We start from the raw sequence: 12751 nt of genomic DNA on the forward strand, positions 1-12751 counted from the left end.
AGTACTGTGGTCCAGGTACGAAATTAGCAAAAAGAGTGGCACGAGGTGATCCCGGTATTAACCCTCTGAACGCTGCTTGCAAGGAACACGACATTGCGTATTCGAAGAGTCGTGAAAATCTTCCAGCAAGACACGAAGCGGATCGAGTACTTGAGGAAAAAGCCTGGCAAAGAGTCCTCGCGAAAGACGCTGGTATTGGAGAAAAAGCAGTGGCTTGGGGTATAGCAAGCACGATGAAAGCCAAAACGAAGCTCGGTATGGGTGTCAAGAGAAAACGAAAGCATAGCAAGACGACGCTGAAACAGGTTATCAATTCAGCTAAAGCATCAATGAGTGGTTTGAATCCCATAAAATCGGCTCTCAGAGGCGCACGTGATGCAGTAAAAAAGGCGGGCGGACGAAGCAAAGTGAAGTCACCTCGTGTCCTTCCAATGCCAGCGAAAATTGGTGGTTTTCTACCACTTCTCGCGCCTATTCTCGCTGGGCTGAGTGCCACTGGAGCTCTCGCTGGTGGCGCAGCAGGAATAGCGAAAGCCGTGAACGATGCTAGCGCTGCCAAGCGTCAATTGGAAGAAAGTAAACGCCACAATGAAACGATGGAAGCTATCGCGATGGGTAAAGGACTATACCTGAAACCCTACAAAAAAGGCATGGGACTGTATCTAACAAAAAACGCATAAAGCTACCACACCGAGCACTCACCGACTTCGATCTGATAAAGTATGCTCGAGCTATGAAAATTCCTCATTTTCGCGGAGTTTTCATGAGAAACAACTTACCCAAGAACGGTCCTCGAAAATACGAATCGGCTATTGTAAATTTGGATGACAAGGATGGGCCTGGCACACATTGGGTCGCATACCGGAAAATCAACGACAAAGTCATGTATTTTGACAGTTTTGGTAATCTCCAACCACCTCAAGACTTGAAGAAATATTTCGGTGTTGGTAGCACTATCACATACAATCATGAACGATATCAGAACTACGATACTGTCGTGTGTGGTCATTTATGCTTGAATTTTTTGTATAAAAAGAATGATTTTTAGTGGCAAATCATCAGTTGAACGACAACTACCATGAATAATTCTTTCACGCTGACGCTTTCGGGAACGAGCTCCGTATTGGATGCTTACTACTTCCCACCTATAGAACTGTCACCGTTCAAAAATTATACCCTCGGACTCGTCGAATTGCTCACCTTCAATTCCATACCGAATATCGATGTGGGCAAGAATAAATTTTATGTGGGACAAGAAGTTGTGACTATACCTACTGGGAGCTACGAAATCGCGGATATTGAGCGTTATTTACAGAGTGCACTCTTTGACAAAAACATCTTCATAAACCTCAGGCCAAAAAAAAATACTCTATGCAGCGAGATGAAGTGTAATCAGCAAATAAATTCCGAACTCGATGACTCGATCGGTCGACTGTTGGGATTCGTGGCACGCAAACTGGAAGCCAATGTCATACACAAGTCCGAATTACCTGTAGCCATTCTTAAAATCAATTCTCTACGAGTCGAGTGCAACATCACCACAGGTGCTTACATCAATGGCCAACGAGTGCACACGATCCATGAATTTTTTCCCGTTGTTCCGCCAGGATATAAGATCATAGAAGTACCATCGCACGTCATTTATCTACCGATCGCCGTACAGTCAATAGATCATCTTCAGCTCAGACTTGTAGATCAAGACGGAAACCCGGTGAATTTTCGTGGTGAAATTATAACAATAAGATTACACATTAAAACAACGTAATGGGTATTTTATTTAATACTAAAGTTGGATTGGGCTATAAAAACGAATCGATATGTGCAAAATCCATCAATCGTCGAGCACCTCTCAAGGAGCTAACACGTCAAAACATTCAGTTCCTAAAGAATTTGGGATTAAAACTAAAAAGAAAAAGTGGAAAATTTGCTGTATTGTAATTGCATGCATTACACCACCATGGAAGAAATCCTAGCCATACAAAAACCCGTTATCTTCGATGAGGCCATCGCCCACTACGAAATTCATGCGCATCAACCGTTCGCGTCAGCAACCTTCAACAACAACGATGAAATCCGAATTTCCGTTCAACATCAAGATCTGTGCTTGCTCCCGAGTAAAAGCTCTTTGCACGTACATGGAAAATTAACGAAAACAGATGGAACCGCGGTTCAACATACACGACTCGCCAATAATGCCATCTGTCATCTGTTTGAGGAAATGCGTTATGAGTTGAACGCTATCGAGATCGATCGTAGCAAAAATGTTGGTCTCACGACACTCATGAAAAATTACGTATCGCAAAATCCTAGAAAAGAGATGGAAAATGCTGGCTGGCGTGAGGATGACGCAACATCATTGACGGATGATAATGGAAATTTTGACCTTTCAATACCCCTAAGTCTTATTCTCGGATTCGCTGAGGATTATCATCGAATTGTCATCAATGCCAAACACGAGCTGATTCTCACGAGATCGAACAGCGATATGAATGCTGTTGTGCAAACACCGGGCGAAGCTGCTGCTGAACAATTCAAAATTTCATTGCTCAAAATTGAATGGATGATTCCGTATATCAGAGTATCGGATCAACGAAAAGTTCAATTGCTCAACTACATCGCCAAAGATCCATCCATCGCCATGAGTTTTCGTACGTGGGAATTGTACGAGTATCCGTTACTCCCAGTCACCTCGAAACACGTGTGGGTCGTAAATACTTCTACGCAGCTCGAAAAACCGCGATACGTGATTCTTGGATTTCAAACCGCGAGAAAAAATAACGCGATAAAAAATGCGAGTAATTTTGATCATTGCGATATTCGCGATGTTAAAATGTTTCTAAACTCGCAATGTTATCCTTATGGAAATTTGAATCTCGATATTAGTCACAATCAGTACGTTCTGCTATACGATATGTATGCGAATTTCCAAGCGTGTTACTACGGCAAAGAGTCAGAACCTTTGTTGAGCAAAGCTGATTTTGTAGACCCCTCTCATTGTTATCGATTGTTCGAAACAAAACGAGTTCCTGAAATCAGGACCAGTGGATATACGTTTGGAATTTGAATCGGGAACTCCGTTCCCACCACAAACATCCGCGTACTGTCTGATTCGACACGATCGGATCGTTGAATACAACTCAATTAGCGGAAATGTAAAAAAACTGATGTAAGAGAGAAAAAAGGAAACATGTAATTTTTTTTTTTTTTTTTTATTCAACATTTACATACGTTTGTAAAAATAATAAAAATTTTCTACATATTATACTCGTATGATTTCTATAAATTCCTTCATATTCTCCAGACGCTTCTTCAATGTTAGAAAAAGATTAATCACGTTGCTGATTCTTTCGTCAAGGTTGATTGCGTCATCATCATCGTCGTCGTCATCGTCTACGTTCAGCTCATTCAATTTCATTTTTATTTCTTCAACGTGACGATGTAAACCTTGGGAATCGATTTGAGATCATTTTTAGTCAACATCGAAGGTGGTTTCAATGGATCGATTGTATACGCACATCTGTCCATCTTGAGATCAACTTGAAAAATAAAATTTGCTATGCTTAATTCCAATCTTTTATATCTTGCCCTAGAAATACCCCCACTTCTTCGCTGCGAAGGCCCTCACTGCGCTTCCAGACGCATCATTTTTCTGTACACCCAAGGTCACAGCGCAGTGATGACCCCTCCTCAATTCTCCTATGACGCAAAAAACACCCAAGGTCACTGCGCAGTTATGACGTCACCGTAATTCCCCAATGTAAACAAGGTCACTGCGCAGTTATGACGTCACCGTAATTCGCCCGACGCAAACAAGGTCACTGCGCAGTTATGACGTCACCGTAATTCACCTGACGCAAACAAGGTCACTGCGCAGTTATGACGTCACCGTAATTCACCCAACGCAAACAAGGTCACTGCGCAGTTATGACATCACCGATCCCCCCCTCCCATGGAACCTTCTGGAACATGCGCAGTACCTCCCCCCCCCTGGAACCTTCTGGAACATGCGCAGTAGAAACTGCGCAATGGAATTTTCTGCGCATGCGCAGTAGAGAAAAAGTGGTCCAGAACCGGCCTAGTATATCTACTAATGAATTACTACTGAGACCAAATTAATAACGAATTACTGATCAAGCTGAGCCCCACAAAACGACATTATCAAAAGACTGGAAACACGGGAAGTATCGGCCGCAATCTAGCTCGATACTTCTCCCACGTGTCCCACTGAATCGCCACATGATCTGTACAAAACCTGAACTATATTCCGAAACGATAAGGGAAAAACAGGCTCAACTGGACCAGCGAATTCAGTGGAGATAAAGAATTGGACTTACCGAGGAACACGCTCGCCGCACAAAGGGATAGCTCGTCGGACTCGGCCTGGCCGCTGACTCACCGGTAAAATGTTCGAAATTAGACTGATTGTGCGTGCGAGTGGTCCTCGCGATTCGGCGTTGTCCCCACCACCGGGCCCAGGCACTGCAGCGTTCTCACGCGAGGCGCGAGCCCGAGCGTGGACTCTTAGCTCGCGCTTTCGCGCGGGGTTTTCAAATGAGGAGCGCGTAAGGAAAGCAATTTTGATTACGCCTTTTGCCCGATTGGATTAATAATGACTCACCTTTTGTTCTCATTTCCCTCGCTCACTCGGGACACTCCTCTCGACTTGATAGCCGCGATCCGGGTGTCTTTCCTCTTGGGGATTCGGCGGGCAGCTTTGGAAGGACGAGGGGAGGTCTCCCTCACGATTCCGGACGTCACGGAGACGTGGTGAGCCCACAAAATAAACCACCAGGCAAAAGAGCACCTCGCCTCCAGAAAAACTCCCCCAGATCCCACCTGATGAGGCGCCGGTTCACACGGACTGTGACACCTGAATCCACGGTATTGCAGGCGGTGCAACTCTGGGTTGCTACGGCGAGAAAGACACGGGCGGCGTTCAAAATATGGCCTATGCCAGCGTGCGCTTTCAACAACCCGCAAGTCGAGAGTGTTATTCGATGCTCGTTGACGGTGTGAGAAGAACGATCCTTATGAGCGAGATCGGTTCGAACAATCGGAGAGCTTTCCAAAATAATACTGGTGGAGAGGCTTTCGGTGGGGGCGGCAACACCAAATCTCTCCAATATCGAACGAAGCTGTCAAAATAAACGCCATTAGTACTCAAAACAGGCAAACTGAAATTCTCTCTCTCTTCCTTGCACCCGGAGGTAACAGAAGGTAAAATAGGTAAATTTCGCTAGCAAGGTAATACACGGGTTACTAAACTACTACTTAAAGATCCTGAGTCTCGTTCCGAACATCGCCCGATAAGTCGAGGGGCGTCCAAAAATGGACCGTAAATCCGGTCCACTGGTCGATACAAATGGTACGAGTGGCGGGGCAGAAATGTCACGTCACAGCATAAAATTTTAAGTCGCCCAGAAATGGTGATTTTCAAGTATAAATTTTTTTTTCCCCATTTATGAAAAGTACTAGTAATAAATTGACCATGATTTTTTGGCAACCCGTGGGCTAATGCAATCAGAAAGGGCAGAGGATTTACGGATGTTGGCTTGTTGCGGAGTATTGCTAAACTATACAAGACAGGTAAAAAAAATATGGACTACAATTTGAATACACTTTATTTTACCTGTACCATGAGTTTCAAAGTCACACGTTGTTTATTTGTCAATTTATAACAAAAAATATAATTTTTTTCACGGGACTTTGCATTGTGCAACTAAACAGATAATGATAATTAATTGATCTCATGACGTGTTGTTTTTTCAAGAATGATGAGACGAACAACTTTGGTTGGAAAATTTTTCGTGTGCAGCTCATAACAGAGAGAGTTATTTAACGAAATGTGGAGTTTCAAAAGTTTAAACCACTGTTACGGACAAATCTGGACCTAATTTTATGGGGGGTCAAGAGACTCGGTAGAGTCTCGGGACAAGTACATTGACAGCCCTGTCGTCTGCTGGCCCCAGGCTCTCGCCGAGACTATATTATCTCTGAATAAAACGATTCGTGGTAGTGGGGGTAAAATCACCATGTTATTTTGTAGAATAATGAAACTCAGGAGTCATTTCGCAACTTGAAAATTAAAGTTTGAGCCAATTAATAAATTCTCTTTCGATTACGCCCAAAATCAGCATGATCGGTAGCGTAATTACTGAGAAAAAACTTTGCACGGGCTCAAGATTATGCAAAAGTACCAACACATTTACGGAGTTGACGCATCTGTATATGGGTTTAGACCGATACATACAAGGGCCTCTTGATGCCCATCACAACAAATCACCGGTGAGAATCTATCCGTCTCGACCAATCGCCGATGAAAGAACTTCTGATAATCCTCTATATTTTCTTGTATACCGTCTGTTATCGTCTGTTAGGCCCGCTACACACGGTCAATAATATTGCACAGTAATATTGCATAATAAGTTTGTATGGTGTGTAGTGCGCCATAAATTTAAGACAGCTCAAACTTCTGTTTAATGATTGCGCAATGTTTCAATACTACATCTACACGTTCAATAAAATTTTGCAATCACCTATAATGCGCAATATTATTGACCGTGTGTAGCAGGCCTAATAATGTAGGTTATATATACGAGTTCCCTTTAATAGCTGTGTGGTAACGAACCGACCGGGGTTTGACGTTACGAAGTGCGGGACAAATGTAACAAACGTTCGCATAGTTAGTGAATAATATAAATAAGGTTTATCAAAAATAGGTCTGAAAGTTGTGAGGAAAAATGTTTGTCAACCTATAACGTCAAGATTTCTTTTTCCGATCTGAAATATTATGGTTGATAATTAATAAAACAAGAACACACTCAACTGTTGGTGTATAATGTGAGAAACTCCAATCGAATAAATGTTTTCTAATTTATTTCTTGTGTCATCATTATTTTTGAATATTCCCATATTTTGCTTCCTATTGAGTTTGGCTCTGCTCTTTCCGATCCTTGTTTTGACTCCATCGGTTTGCAGCGAATGGATACATATTATTAATTGATTGCCTAATATGTGTCCTATGATTTTCTACTATTTCTTCATGCTGATTGTGGTAACGTGATTCAAGAGGTTTCCGACTATGATCATCAATCGCACATTTTGTACATCAGATTCTCAAAACAGTTTCTGGTCTTGATATAAGTGTAGTTATCTTTTTTCACCTGGTCTGTCGAGTAATAAAATTTGAAACTTGTTCCAAAAAGTCTTTGGATGCTTTTTTTGCTGATAATATGAAAAGTTGAAACTTCGGAATGCGGTAGACATACACATCTCTTGACAACAATACTTATGAAATGACGTGTATGTTGAGTATTCCTATTCTGCAAACTGCAAATGTGGAATTATTGGTGAAAACATTGATTACGATAAGGCTACAGTTGCTCAGTTTTGGATGCGATTAAGTATAATACCTGCCAACATCATGGAAACCTTCAGAATTTCTGAATGTTATGTGCGCTATGTCATTTTAATGTAACATCATGACTTCTAACAACTTTTCACTATAATACTATAAATTTGGATCATTGAAATACAGCAAAAATCTGCAAACTATAAAATTTATATACTGTGCAATTCATTTTACTTTTTGACTCTCACCGTAACATAATGAAACGGCACTCCCTTTTTCACTACACACAAAATGACATTTGAATCACGCGCCACGCGAGCTTGTACTCAGCCGCTCGACGCGACTCTCCGTGGCTCGGCGTGAAGACTATCGCCTCATAGAAATCGACTCTTTTCTTTTATAATTATATTTCTTTTGTGTTCCAACACCTTAATTAATACAAAATTTATAAGAGGCGATAATTAATTAATTAAAACAAATGAAAAAGTCAGTCGAAAAGACAGTAAAGAGAGTTCAGGTAAAACGTGTCCAGAAACTCCAATTGCGTGCTGGCTCCAACAGAAATGACCAGTCACGAGCGAGCATTTGGTTCCAGGAGAAATAATGATCGAAAGTGATCATAATGTATTCATTTAACGTTCACTAACGAAAAACTTGTTTTATTTAAACTTGAAGATGCAAAATACAATTTTTGTTCGCTAAAAGCAGTTAATTTTACACCAAGACTATTAGTTTCACAAAAGCGAGGGAAATCATCCTCAAGTTTGTCCAATTACAGTTCGAGCGGAAATTGGAGAACCAATCCCAGAATTTAGCAATCGAAACTCTGGTTCGAGATTATTTTCCAAGCGAATCACAGTTCAAGTTATTTTTAGAATGAATTATTATCATTATTCCGTTGTTCAAACGAGTATAAAAGGCCGTGCGGAGCAACCACGGCAGCTCATTCTTGAATCAGCTCTCGCTCTAGTACAGAGGTAGTGACTCTGGAAACAAGCTCTAGCAAACCCAAGACCTTAAGAATTCCAAATTTCACGCCAAGAGGGAGGGGACTGTGCGATTCCGTGCAGGCCAAAGATTCGAGGGTGAAATTCCTTTCCGATCACGCCAAGAGGGAGGGGACTGAGCGATTCCGTTCAGGCCAAAGATTCATGGGTGATTTTCTATCCATTCAGTTTGAGAGGAAGGGGACCTTGCGATTCCGTGGGGTCTGAAGATTCTCAAACTTGATCCATCTTTCCTATGCTAAAGAGGGAGGGGACGGTGCGATTCCGTACGGTCTGCAGATTCTTGGCATAGGCCCCTTTTCCTCAACCCATTTTTGATTTTTTTTGTTGGAAGCAAAAGATTAGTTTAATTTGAAAATAAAAGCTTCATGATCCTCTTAGAGGCGAGAACTGATTCAATTCTCCAAATTATTTCAATTATTTAATAGAGACAAAACTTTGATAGAAAAAGAAAATTTATTTTTATTTGTCCAAAAATTAATCAATCTCAGTTGATTTGTATCGAGCCAGTCCACAAATATCATATAAAATTGTATAGAAGCAGAGAATTAATCGGATTGATTAAATTTGAGAATTCAGAAAAATAGGAATTAATTTCTAATCTCACAGATCAGAACTTATAAGAATTTATCAAAGAGAACAGAAATAATTACAATTGGACACGTTTCTTGATATTCGAGAGAAATCATAAATTATGCAAGTTTATTGAATTTAGGGAGATATTCTCATTTACACCATAAAACACCAACGACTTGCACCACATTCATATTTGTTCAACGAAATTATTTTGAATAAACACGATTATTATCCTTTCAAACATAAATTCTTAATGCCTCGTTCATTTCATGCCTGCTCCTAAATTTTTAGTAGCTCGAAAACACGCGTAGCGGGTGACGTCTAAAAGCGTACCGTTACAATAAATATGAAGTGTAAAATTCATTACAAAAGTCTTCAGTAGCTCATTTATGGATGGATTTGAAATTGCTGTCTTCCAAACTCATTGCGCAGATACATTGAATCGCAGCAGATACCTGCGAACTTTGAAATTTCTGTGGATAAGTATATATGCTAGTATCACCCCCTATCTTAGAATATAGTAATATGGAATGGAATTTTGTTCAGCAAGTTTTAAAGTGTTTCTTTTCAAATAGTATTGAAGTTTGTATTACTGCGGTACGGAGCGAATACCTTCTAACTTTCATATTTTTGTGTCGCAGCATGTGTGCCAATCATTTTAATTTTTTACTCCAACCGTAACATGCAATCTCAAAAATTCATCAGTTTGATAGTTGCCTTTTTTCGGCAACTATCAAACTGTAAATAATTGGATCTCAGCGGCCACTTGTGAACTTTGGAAATATATTTAATCGGGGGCACGTTTCAGATGACACGAAAATGTCTAGATTCAGAATGCAAAAACGAAATTTAAAAATGGCCAATTCTGTTGGATTAGTTGTGACTTGAATTTGACCTATCGTTCCTGTTTTCCTTTCTTTTTTCTAACGTTATAAGCCGAAAATCATATCTCGGCCTCCAATTCGCTTTCCACCGTGCTCTTTGGTTCCTAATTGACGAAGCATATTAGAGTACAAGGAAAAAAATCGCTAAAGTCCAAGGATAGACTTGTGACAAAATATTTCCAGTACAATTTTGATGAATAATAGGTCTTTTATCGTGGAAACCAACGTTATAAGCCGAAAATCATATCCCGGCCTCCAACCCGCTTTCGACCGTGCTCTTGTGTTCCTGATTGACAAAACATATTAGAGTACAAGGAAAAAAATCGCCAAAGTCAAATTACTTGAAGATAACTCTCTAAATTCCCTCTGCATGAATATTTGTGCTCCATCAGTTCTAGAAAAGCCCTGATTTTTATTTGAATAAACAATTTTAATGGAAAGTGATGGGCCGGACAAGTACTTTTAACTCATATTTAAACATAATTTGTAACGATCCAATCGACGTCGAATATTGTGAATAATATCAGAAGCTCCTGAAAGTCTGAAAAGAATCGATTTTCTTATAAGTCTCTGCCACCATAGAGCAAGAAATGATTAGCTTGCATATGATATTTTTGGATTTAAAAGCTTCTTAGAACAATTCCATAATGTTCAACTTTGAAGTTACTAATAAAATACTTGTCCACCGATTGATATCACAAATTTTAGTGCTGCACGTAACTCAAATGGTAACTTTTTCAATTTATTAGAAAATACTTGGCCTCGAATTGATATAATAAATTTTAATGCTGCACGTAAATTAGATGGAATTTTTTTAAATTGATTTAGCCCTTCGAATTAAATAAGAAGAATGAGGCATCGGTTTCCAAAATAATTTCAAGGGCGATTTTTCGGTTTTTATTTTTTACTTGTTATTTGATTTTTTTGACACTTTAAAAAATAGATACAGGTTAGTTTTTTTAAAGATAATGTTTTTTCATGATTTGTGAATTTTTTTCGATTTGTTCTGTATTTTTTTTTATAAAATAATTTTTTTGGTAATTTTTTATGAAAATTTTTTTTAAAGTTAAGTGATATATTCATCCGTATCTAATGAACCCATAAAAAAATTGGCTAACCGATGTTTCTCCAGATAGGAGCAAGTCGATTTTATAGCTTGTTCGTCTGGACTAACTTACTACTGAAGGATCTGCAGTATTATATAGGCCCTGGACTATGGAGAGAGGCATGCCGGCGCTTGCCCCTCCGCGCCGCTCTTCCCTCGTAGCCATTTGAGCCAGAACTGCTATAGCCTTACTACTAAGGTCAATAATACCCATAAATATTGTAACAAGATGAAGGTACGATCTGTCCCTTCTCGGTTCACTCACCTCGTCCCGCGCTACTCTCCGGCTACGAGAATAGACTGAGCGCCAGATACAAAGTACCGTCGAATTAATCGACTCGATTTTGTCGATTCTCGCGATGGTAACACAACGCAAAATTATCGTTCAGAGTGCATGAGGGAAACGAGTGACCGAGGACGGTCCGACTACTCAGCTCATCTGAGATACAAAAGGTAAAGGGAGGGATCCTTGCGGCAAAGTAGCAATTACGAATCATAACAGAAATAGCCAACAACAAACTATACAATTTAGAACAATATTTGCCATTTATTATCAATTTTAGCCGCGGAAACAAATTATACAATGAGAAAAGTACGTGATCGCCAATTAATTTTAAACAGAATAATAATTCGGAAAAAGTTTTGATTCGCCATTACACATTGGCTCTATTTACAGGCAGGTAACTAAAACGTCGCAAGCGGCCTACCCGAGTTCGCAAGGTAACTACAGGTAACAGGTAATAGGTAACTGCGATGAAAGAAATTGTAATGCATTGTCCACCACGGTAATGCAAGGCCACAAGTGACCGCTACAAAACCATTTCAGGTAACTAACGCGGGTGTCGTAGGTAGCGCAAAGGCAAAAGGTAATCGATACCAGGTAATCCCTATCCGACAGTTCATTCGCAGGATACTCTAAAACGCAACAACACAACAATTACGAAAGATAACGACGGCGCCAACTCCGGCCACACGAATGGTAACGTCGGAGTTCCGCGATCCTGATTAATACATGGAGGCAACGCGAAAGGCAAAAGATAGGTGAAAATACGATCGACGACGGAGAATAACATAATTTTACAATAGAATATCTCGACACAGGTAATAAAAAGGCGTCGATCGTAAAGGCAGCAAATATTACAATAGAATACAAAAATAAATGCGCGATACAAAATAAACGAAAGAAAAATATCGGAAAATATAGTCTTAACTAACCGCTGTACATTCTGAACGCGAAAATGAGAGCGCGAGAGATGCAACGAAAACATCGTGCGACGAACGCGCTCAATAGACCCTTCGACATTTACAGGGAGAGAGAGACAAAATACAACTCGAACTTTACTGTGCGTAATACTCAGCGCTTCCTCAAAACTCGACGAATAATCATCGATATAATTCTCGCGAAATAGAACCATAATGTAAGAGGAACCAAATTAAGACCGAATCCATTGACAGAGTTGGGCTTTTGAACAAACTACAAAAGAATGGAGACACGGGAAGTGTCGACCACAATCTCGCTCGATACTTCGACGTACATGTCTCCCCAAAAGAATATGCCCAAGGCAACAAAACTCAAAAACCGGAACTAAATTCCGAAAAACCATATGCTCAACTCTAGCAACGAATTCGAGGAGAAAGAGAAACGGACTTACCGAGGAACTCACTCGTCGCACATGGAAAAATGATAAAGGACAAAAGGACAAATGTGCGAACGAGCGGTCCTCAATATTCGGCGCTCCCACCACTAGGCCCACGAACCGCAGCACTCACACGCTAGGCGTGAACTAGAGCATGGGCTCGTAGTCCACGCTTTCGCGGTAATTCAAAT

At 40.3% G+C, this 12751-nt stretch overlaps 1 protein-coding gene across 3 annotated transcripts in view; it reads right to left on the reverse strand.

Annotated features, from left to right (window-relative positions):
* Positions 1-12751, reverse strand: part of inaD (inactivation no afterpotential D) — a 2962486-nt gene that overhangs the window by 2085453 nt on the left and 864282 nt on the right. The gene's annotated exons all lie outside the window — the stretch shown is intronic.

This window comes from Venturia canescens, chromosome 9 (assembly GCF_019457755.1).
Source record: "Venturia canescens isolate UGA chromosome 9, ASM1945775v1, whole genome shotgun sequence".
NCBI classification, from domain to species: Eukaryota; Metazoa; Arthropoda; class Insecta; order Hymenoptera; family Ichneumonidae; genus Venturia; species Venturia canescens.